The sequence below is a fragment of the Crocodylus porosus genome, unplaced genomic scaffold (assembly GCF_001723895.1).
Source record: "Crocodylus porosus isolate Cpor-Errol unplaced genomic scaffold, CroPor_comp1, whole genome shotgun sequence".
In the NCBI taxonomy this organism is placed as follows: Eukaryota; Metazoa; Chordata; order Crocodylia; family Crocodylidae; genus Crocodylus; species Crocodylus porosus.
In genome coordinates, this window is record NW_017728918.1 from 47,126,881 (window position 1) to 47,136,923 (window position 10,043).

At 42.0% G+C, this 10,043-nt stretch overlaps 1 protein-coding gene and 1 long non-coding RNA gene across 2 annotated transcripts in view; one reads left to right on the plus strand and one right to left on the minus strand.

Moving 5' to 3' along the window:
- Nucleotides 1-713: 713 nt before the first annotated feature.
- Nucleotides 714-10,043, plus strand: part of LOC109311761 — a 25,486-nt gene continuing 16,156 nt past the window's right edge. The window contains exons 1-2 of the long non-coding RNA XR_002101605.1: nucleotides 714-744; nucleotides 6,814-6,882. This is a non-coding gene — a long non-coding RNA (uncharacterized LOC109311761). The remainder of the gene's footprint in view (nucleotides 745-6,813; nucleotides 6,883-10,043) is intronic.
- KHDRBS2 (KH RNA binding domain containing, signal transduction associated 2) overlaps nucleotides 4,928-10,043 on the minus strand; it is a 739,858-nt gene continuing 734,742 nt past the window's right edge. Inside the window, exons 13-14 of the mRNA XM_019537588.1 lie at nucleotides 8,446-8,566; nucleotides 4,928-5,173 (exon numbers count right to left, since the gene is read on the minus strand). The gene's annotated coding sequence lies outside the window, so the exon portion shown is untranslated. The remainder of the gene's footprint in view (nucleotides 5,174-8,445; nucleotides 8,567-10,043) is intronic.

Here is a 10,043-nt window from a genome sequence, read left to right on the forward strand (position 1 = left end):
GCAGCAGAGGAATGGCAGAAGGTGACCACTAGAACCAGCGCTGCTCAGAGTAGCATGTTGATGGCTCCCCAGGTAAAACTGGGAAACAGAGAGGCCTTGGCAGCCTGAGATGAGAAGGTCAAAGCAGATGCCTCTGGGGTGTGGGGGGGTGCCACTCTACTCATGGCACAGTCTGAGCAAGGACGGAGCACCACAAGGAAGAAACGCTGAGTCCTCGTCATTGGATACTCCATCCTGAGGGGAACGGAGGGTCCTATCTGCTGACCTGACCCCATGGCATATGAAATCTGCTGCCTGCCTGGGGGTCAGATTCAGGATGTTGCAGACATGATCCCAGACTTCTTTTGACCCTTGGACTAGTACCCCATGGTCCTAATCCATGTGGCAATAAATGATGTGGCTGGGAGCAGCCCAGACCACATCATGAAGGACTAAAAGGCCCTCAGAGCCAAGTAGATGCAGACTGTGCCATGAGACCTGCATCGGAGTGGTCAACCAGCAGCTTTGGCATTGTTGCTACCAGGCAGGCCTCAGGTTCCTTGACAACAACCAGCATTTTCATGCAGGGGGCATGCTCAGATGGGATAGACTTCACCTCTCCCCTAAAGGCAAACGTGTCTTCTCTTCCAGGTTTGCTGATCTCATATGGCATGCTTTAAACTAGTTTCAACAGGGGATGGGGCCACATGGGGACACAAGGACACTTACCAGAAAAGACAGGTGATGAGCACAAGTAGTACCCAGGTAAGTGACGGGTCTGGATAATCCTAAGATCAATTCAAAGGGGTGGTGCATGCACCAGTAGGAGTCCTTAAATGCCTACACTAATGCTTGTAGTATGGGGAACAAGCAGGAGGAACTTGCCCTCCTGCTTGCGAACACAAACCCAGACATAGTGGGGCTCCCTGAATTCTGGTGGGATTCAACCCATGATTGGGCGGTAAACATCAAGGGATACATACTGTACAGGCTGGATAGAATGGGGAGGAAAGGTGGGGGTACGGTGCTGTACATCAAAGAACAATACATCATGTTCTCAACAAACAGCACTGGGTCAGAGGAGGGGCAGACTGAAGTGCTCTGGGTTAGCATACATGGGGGTCATGGAAAAAGGGTCTTAACAGTGGGTGTCTAATACAGATTACCCAACCAGGGGGAAGAGCTGGACCAGGAATTCTCAGGTCAGCTCACAGAGGCAGTTAAGTCAAGGTACGTGGTTGCCATGGGTGACCTAAACTACCCAGAAATCTGCTGGGAGGAGCAGTCAGCCAGATCTGACAGCTCACGTAGGTTCCTAAGCAAGATATAGGACCTCCACCTAACCCAGGAGGTACACAGTTCCACCAGGGGAAATGCTTTGCTGGACCTGGTCCTGGCCACAGGCGATGACGACCTGGTGAGGGGACTGGGTTCTTGACCACCCGGGTGATAGTGATCATCACCTACTGGAATTCATCATCCAGCGCAGGGTGTCAAAGGTGTGCAGCAAGGCAGCAGCCCTTGACTTCAGAAGGGCGAATTTCAATGAGTTAAGGGGATTAGTCAGGGAGGCACTGAGGTCCTGGAGGGTAGGGGTGTTGGGACTCCAAGACAAGCAGTCGTTCCTTAAGGAGACAATCCTCCAAGCCCAAAAGGTGACAGTCCCAATGTGAATCAAAGTGGGCAAGACTGCTCAAAGGCATTCAGGAATGTCTGAAAGCTAAAAAGGAGTCATACACCCAGTGGAAGGGAGGGGCCTTCACCAAGGAGGATTATACCTCCATTGTTCGAGACTTTGGAGGGCTTTTAGGAAGGCTAAGGCAGAGACAGAACTAGAACTAGCGACCAGGATCAAAGATAATAAGAAGTCCTTTTTTAAATACATAGGGAGTAATAAGTAGGCACTGGGTAATGTGGGATCCTTACAGGACACGCTTGGCAATCTGGTGTTTGCATCAGACAGTAAAGCTGACAACTTTAACAAATTCTTTGCCTCCATTTTTCTGAGCAGGGACCAGGACATCCACCCCCAGATTCTGGAAGGACTCAGGAGAGGCATCTCCAGGCTCAGGGTTAGAGAGGACCTAGTTAGGGAACTTCTGATGGGGCTGGACTTGTTTAAATCAGCAGGTCCAGATGATCTCCACCCCAGGGTGCTGAGGGAATTGGCAGAGGTCATTGCGGGACCCCTAGCCTGGCTTTACAAACACTTGTGGTGCTCTGGCCAGGTGGCAGAGGACTGGAAAATGGCCAATGTGGTCCCCACTTTCAAAAAAGGTAGGAAGGAGTACCAGGAAACTATAGACCTGTTAGTCTTACCTCAGTCCTAGGGAAGCTCTTTGAGAAATTTATCCAAGAGCACATCTGTGAGGGACCAGCAAGGGACATTATGCTTAGAGGCAACCAACATGGGTTCATTAGGGGCAGGTCCTGTCAGACCAGCCTGGTTGCCTCTTATAACCAGGTCACAAAATCTATAGATGCAGGTGTTGTGGTGGATGTAGTCTTTGTGGGGTTTAGGAAGGCCTTCAACACTCTCTCTCACCCCCTTCTCATTAAAAAGTTAGGTGACTGGCATTGATGCCTACACAGTCAGATGGGTTGCAAATTGGCTGGAGAGCCGCACCCAGAGAGTGGTGGTGGATGGGTCATTTTCGACCTGGAGGGATGTGGGCAGTGGGGTCCCCAGGGCTAGGTCCTAAGGTCTGCACTGTTCAACATCTGCATCAGGGACTTGGACAAGTGGGTAAAAAGCACCTTGTTCAAATTCGCAGATGACACTAAGATGTAGGGAGAGGTGGGCACGCTAGAATGGAGGGACAGGCTACAACTAGATCTGGACAGGTTACGGGGTGGGAGGAATTGAATAATATGGAATTCAGTATTGACAAGTGCAGGGTAATGCACCTAGGGAGAAAGAACGAGCAGCATATGTATAGGCTGGGGAACTCCCTTCTCGTCAGCACAGAGGCAGAAAAGGATCTTGGAGACTTTATTGATTCCAAGAGGAACATGGATCACCAGTGTGAGAACGTGGTCAATAAGGCTAACTGCACCTTGTCATGCATCCACAGATGCATCATGAGCAGGTCCAAGGAGGTGATCCTCCTCCTCTATGCGACATTGGTCAGGCTGCAGTTGGAGTACTGCATCCAGTTCTGGGCACCGCACTTCAGGAGGGATGTGGAGGGTCCAGAGGAGGGTCACTTGCATGGTCAGGGCAGCAGAGCAGGCCCTTTGAAGAGAGGCTATGGGACCTGAACCTGTTCAGCCTCCACAATAGAAGGATGAGCAGAGATCTGGTGGCTGTCTAAAAACTTACCAGGGGGAACTAGTGGGGAACGAGAGAGTCCATGTTCCCCCCAAGCACTACCAGGAGTAACTAGGAATAATGGTCATAAGTTGATTGAAAGTAGATTCAGGCTAGACATCAGGGTGGCTAGGATCTGGAACCAACTTCCAAGGGAAGTGGTGCTCACTCCTACCCTGGGGGTCTTCAAAAGGAGGCTAGATAATCACCTAGCTGGGATTATTTGACCCCCAGCATTCCTTTCTGCCCATGGCAGGGGACCAGGTTTGATGATCTGCTCAGGTCCCTTCTGACCCTATCAACTTCGTTCTGCTCATGAAATTGGGAGACATGAATTAGATAGTTCCCCACCTATGTGATGCAAAAAAGAACCCTGCCCACGCATTTATTTTCCATACATTTCTACCTGCAAGACCTTGTATGAAGCCACACATTTTACTGTCATCAACAATATGAAAGTGAAGTATGCATGTGCCTATGTAAGGAACTGAGCTTATGCATCTTTAATTTAGTTACCGTACAAGGTGCATCTCTAGCCTTTTGTCTACCAATATGCAAGACCTGGGTATATTTTGAAAGACTTTAATGCATTGAAGATTTTAATATCTTTAATATTTAAGGTGTGATATTCTATATACTATATCAAACTCAAATATCAGGCAGAATGAACATGGTGTTTTATGGCAAGTCAGCAAGATGACTATTTTTCTGGTGTACACCTCTAATTTTAAGTACCTAATTTTAACCATTAATCCAAATAATATTTTCACCAAGAACTTTAGTATATGTTGACATTCAAAATATAACATTTCAAATTTCTAAAGGTTTTTTTTCTGTTCATATATTTTGTAGCCACAGAAAGGGTTTTTATGCTGCTAATGACTTAGTTGATGTATCAAATTATGGTCCCATAAAATTATATTTTTTATTAAGCTACTGTATGCACTTCAAATCCAATTATCTTACAATATTTCCAAGCATTGGGATAATATCTAATGAAAAGAAAAGGTACAATATGCTGTGTATTGGGATATGCTCTCCACTTTTGTATATATTCATATAGGTATAGCAGGTAGCTTCACATTTAGAAGTGCTGATTCAGTGCATTATGTATTATAGGATTTGCTACAACTGACATTTGTCAACATTTAGCGCACACTGCATGTGTCTACATGTGCATTTATGCCAGCTTAAATTTACTGTGCAGTATACCAGGAGTAGGCTGGTGTCTACACATGGAGGCATTAAAGCGCATTAAAGCTGTGAGTGGACTGACTTGGGCTTACCTACATGATGCAGGTATCAAATTTGTGCTCAAATTGGCATAAGTCACCATGTTTACTGGGCAGTACTGGTATACACATGTAGACCCATGCCTATACTGCGCAGTAGTTTTGGTTACTATACAGTAAATGTGTACTTGTAGATATGTACTCTGATATCTAAGGTTACCCTTTTATTCACTACTTAAAGAAGAAAATATCAGTGATAACTATGTGAGAAGAATAGGCAAGTGTTGTGTTGTAAAAGACTTCTATTTCACATGAATATAAATGCTGCTAAAATGCACAATATGAGCATATGTTCTGTACTGTAAGTTTATGACTTCCAGGTAGGACCCATAGCCTGAAGGTTACTACAGAAAAAGATTTATTTGGTATAATAATAATTTCATAATTTTGTTACAATCCTTGTCCATGAGACAGAAACATAATTTTGCAATTTTCAGTTCCTATTTTCAAATTTTTCATGGAAAAAATGTAGCCAGGATATTGCACTCATCTCTTTTGGGTATCATTAGGATGTAACATATCCAATTTTGACCGTTCCCCAAGGTTGTGTTTTGATATGCTGGTCATTACTTTTTTTCTTGATTACGCTAACCTGTAAAAACAGAATGGAATAAGATACCATCATGATACAGAACTGCAAGAATGATTGAAGTAATACAACACAAGCTGTCTCTACGTATTTTCAGCTACACAGTAATATTTTGATTCTTTATCATTAGTGCTCCCAACTCTAACACAAAATGTTAGTGTTATAGTGTTACATTTAACAGGAACATGTTCAATTCTCATATTTCTAGTTTTCATAACTTATATTTACTGAAAACTTAGCTAATGTAATCTGAAAGCTAAATGTTTCCAAGGTCTTTAGAAAAGTTTCAGCACTAGAGGAATAAAACCTCTAAAGTATGATAGCCAAATTCTTCTGTAACTAAGTTTGTAATGTATAAAGGTTGAGGGCCAGATTCTGCCAACCTCACTCAAGTACACAGATTAATAGATTCTTAAATTATGTAGTCTGACTTTTTACATAGTCGGAACTAAGAAACTTCACTCAATAATTTCTGCATTAAGCATGCAATTTCTGTATAGTTTGCATCATATCTATTGAAATACCCTCAGTCTTGACAGAAAGCCTGCAAGTTATGGAGACTTCATCCCATCTGGTTAATAACTTTAATTTTTCATTTGAATTTGTCTAACATAAGCTTCCATCCATTGGTTCCAGACTGGAGAGCTGGCTACTATTAGAAACCCTTCTGCTTGTAGGTACAAGTCACCTTTCAACTTCTATTGGCTAAACTAAATAAATTGAGCTTTCTAAGCCTTTAACAAGGGGCATGTGCAGATGTTACACTTAGATCAGCCTAACTAGGGTTAGGTCAATCTAAATGCCGAACTGTCCATACATTTAGGGAGTTTAGATCAGGCAAAAAAAAAAAAGAAAAAAATCTAGCCTGATCTAACTTAGTTTATCTAAGGAAGTGCAACATGTAAACTAGGCTAACCTATACCTGATCTAACTGAACATGTATACGTGTTTGGAGCACAAACCCGAGGCTGGGAAAGCCTGGCCACTTGCCCCACCACAGGGCTACACTTTTCCTACCCACCTCCCACCACCCTGACTGGGCTATTTTTAACCCTTGGACACCTGGTAATTCTGGATGGACAACTCCCTTTCCTGCAGAGCTACCATTCCCACTCTCTGTGGATCTGTCAGTCCCACACCCATCTTGCCAAACTCCCCTGGACACATCAATTCTCTCATGCAGAACAGCTAGCCCCTCACAATCCTGCCCACCCTTTCCCCAACCCCAATTTACTTGCATTGCATTCTTGACACATCTCCCAGTACTGGCAAACTTGGTTACAAATGGCAACACAATCTACAATTATGTGGTTTAAAATAAGCTGTGTGATCGTAGGTCAGGGCCCACAAATGTGTGCACATGCTCTAGAAGACTTGTTTTTCAGACTTCTAAGAGTCATTGTTGCTCTTTTATGCACCAATTCTGATTTTTTTAATGTCCATTCTGAAGTCAGGACACCAGAACTAGGCAAGATTTTCTAGTAATGGTTTCACTAATGTTCTATATGCAATATCATTTACTACTGCTACTTGATATTCCCTTTCATACATATTCAAGGAGTGCATTTTCCCTCACAGCTGCATACTGGGAGCTTATTTTGGTGCCATGACTACTAATCAAGTTGCATTCTATTCTTTTCTAGATGCCTAGGTGACCAGATTGGTGATCTATGTTCCAAAAATGACACTGACGGTTTGGCATTCTGTTTTAGGTGTGTATGAAGCCATTTCCATGAATAAAGCTATGTGTACAGAAAGCCTTCCTGAATGTTCATTCAATAATAAAATACCCTGTTCAGTAACATCCTCTTATGAGCACAGTTTTAAGAATGCTTCTTAGAAGTTTGTAGTGGCTATTGCTCCAACTTGTAGAGCTTCAAGTTTTAAAAATATTTTTAAAAGTTACTTTCACCTTGTGCCATTGCTACTTGTCCCCAGAGAACACCCATGCCATGCATGCTCTCATGTGTGGCAAGTTAACTTTAGGTGGGATAGGGGAGGCTGGAGCCAGAAACTGTGCTGGCCCCAGCAGCTTTACTTGTGATCCTACAAGCCTCCCAGGGCTCCAGCCATGGCAGGAGGCCTGGCTGTCAGCTGTAGCATTGCTCTAGCTAGCCAGGCTCCATTTTTGGGTGGCGTGCACTGCTACCATGTGTGCTGTCCTGGTTTTTTTTGGCATGGGTTTTTTTTGACCCCAAGATCTCTCAGAGTTAAAACTGCCCCTCCTCCCCCCAAGGTAGCAGTGCAGGGAACACCTGCATGGGTCATGTGTGGTGCTGCAGACACATCTGCAGCACCACCTACTGTACATCTGTGCTCATCTGGATGCAGCCTAAGTGTTTTCGAAGCACAGGGTAAAAATCTTTTTTTTATTAACTCTTATCAACCCAAAAGGTACAAGTGGAAATTTCATATTGTATATAAAATTTTACGATGAAGAATCTGCACAGTAAAAGAGACACTTGATTTCTTTTACAAAGTTTGTATCACACAAAGGATGAATGCATAAATGCTAATCCAGGTAAAGGATTAGTATCATTTGGAAAATCAATAGATGCAAGTACCATGCATAAAATATTCCCTCAAATACACTCTTCTCTGCCTATGAACGTGTACCTGTCATTGGTATTCATGAAAGTTAGATGAACAAGAAAGGAAATAAAGACCTCCTAAGAACTAGATTTAGCCCTTAGGTAGTCTTATTGGACTACAGCAGAATGCTAGATCTTGGATAGAATCAAAACAATCAAGGTAGAAATTAAAATGAAACCAAAGGCAGAATTCTGTTTAACCTAGTGAATGAGCAAACTGCAGCCTGCAACTGACTTACCTGACTACTGTGTAAAAGTGATTCAATTAATTCCTCTGGGCATGTAAGAAGAAAAGGCTCTCTCTCTAGAGATGCATAGATGTCTCCCTATTCTACACTAGGGGTATGTATGCAGTGGTTAATCAAATCACTCCTACATTTCAGGTGGCTAATTCAAGAGCTGATAATAAGCCACTCCTTGGTCATTTACTAGGTGTTTTCTGACCCAAATATCTGTGATGTTCTTGGCTCCAGGTGGAGTGCAGGCTGAAAAAGAAGCATTTTCAGGGCAACTAGTGGATGAGGATAATAATACAGGATCTAAGAAGGTTAATTATAAGAAAATATATTTTACAAATATAAACTCATACATGTAAATAAAATAATAAATGGCACTTCTGTAGGTAATTTTAATCTAAGGTGCTAAACACTCTACAACTATAAACGAAAGTAACCACAGTCTTACCTAATATTTTCTCTTGAATGATAATGACAACTTCTTAATGTATCCAGGAATAGTTATATATATTTTTCTTTTATGAAAAAAGTGGTTTTTTTGATCCATTGGAATCTTCCTTATGCATTACCTAAAAGGACAGTAAGTGGGAAGCATTGTAATTCTGCAGCCATATGCATCTTCACTGCCACTTTTGTGTCTATCTAGATGACTAACCTGAGCCTGCTTAAAGATCACAAACATTTTGTTCTGAACCACTCTAAACCAGCCAGTCATATAAGAGAACCATATGGCTCTTCCTATAATCAGAATGAGGTAGCATATCTTCAAAATCCTATGTCGATTACATGCACAAATTCTATAAACAACAGGGCTACGCCAGGCTCATTTTGCCTAATTTTAAACCCACTCAAACTTAAGCTCTATTGGCTTTGCATTCTACTTATGAGGCACTATGAAAAAAGAGCAGAGAGGAAAAACAAATACCAACAGATGGATTAAGGAAAGGAGAGGAAAAGCATAATAGTACCTACTTAGCTTTTAGGTGTTGTATGTCTAAAACTCCTTTTACCTAGAAAATATATAACCCTTGAATTTAACTGGAAAGAAAAAGGCTTGTGAATTTTCACTATTTTTGTTAACTCTAGTACATTTTGAAAAGTTCTTGTGCACTCAGCAAGGATTTGTCATTTTTCTAAAAGTATAATAGCAAAGTCTCTTTCCCTGATACATTTAAAATGCACATTGACAAAACACTGGAGAATATGTGCTGTGAGGGATTATCTAATATATTACATTAGACTAGATGCCCAAACAAGTCTTTTCCGTACCTTATTTTTGTTATTTGAAGATAAATATCAGGCTGGTTTCTTCAGAATTGATTTTCTAAATATCACTTTATGCTTCTCTCCAAAGAAATTACTATTCTCTAGTCACTATAGTCTAGTAGATAGTTTTATTCTATGCAAATTGCCTTTGGTTTTCCTAAGCAATGAAGCAACACATTGCCAGTGCCATAAATTTAAAAAAGTTGAGCCTTTCAGTCTCTGCAGGTTATCATTTAATCTAGCTACACTAAAAGTGATATGTATGTATGTATAACTAGTTAGGTTATACAATGATGGGTAAATAAGCTTGGATGTCTTTAAATTACCAGGTAGATTAACGTATCCAATTAGATCCTTTATTCTGTATATCGCCTTCACCTCATAAATGCAGCTTTATTTAATAGTCACAGTTTGCAGCAAATAAAAATGAAAGCTGATAATCCTTAAAAGACTTCCTAAATGTATTTTAGGAATGTACACAAATGCATAGACCCTGGGAAACAAGCAGGAAGAATTGGAAGTCCTTGCACAGTCATGGTGCTCTGACGTGATTGGAATAACAGAGACTTGGTGGGAGCTCACATGACTGGAGCTTTGTCATGGATGAGTACAAACTGTTCTGGAAGGACAGGCGGGTGAGAAGAAGAGGAGTTGCACTTTATGTAAAAGAGCCATATGATTGTTCAAAGCTCCAGTATGAAACTAGAGATAGGCCTGTTGAGAGTGTTTGGGTTAGGGTCAGAGGGGAGAGCAAGAAGGGTGATGTCATGGTGGGGGTCT